A 398-nucleotide genomic window follows, 5' to 3' on the forward strand; every position below is an offset into this window, starting at 1 on the left:
CGACTTTTTTCAAAGGGCTGTATTTATATTGTAAAATATCATATAAAATTCACTTAAAGCTTATTTATTTAAAGTGTTGTGGACTAAAGCTTATTTACAACTCTAAAAATCTAAATTTAAATACAACGTTTAGAAAAAAATCGAGAAAAATCGCTATTTTTTCACGATAATATGTCGCCAGCCAGTATGTCTGGGAATTACAGCATAATTTCATCACCTGACGCCTGTGATTTCACCAACACATGATTACTCAAAAATTCCAATTAATTGATTATCATAATATAAAAAAAAACTGCATGTCCGTCTAGTTATTACGGTCGAACCGGTTGATCCGTCTTTTGTATACCCCTTGGTGCCCCTTGGTGCAATAACTGATGCCTCCCTCATTTTGGAACTCT

Source organism: Argopecten irradians, chromosome 6 (assembly GCF_041381155.1).
Source record: "Argopecten irradians isolate NY chromosome 6, Ai_NY, whole genome shotgun sequence".
NCBI lineage: Eukaryota > Metazoa > Mollusca > Bivalvia > Pectinida > Pectinidae > Argopecten > Argopecten irradians.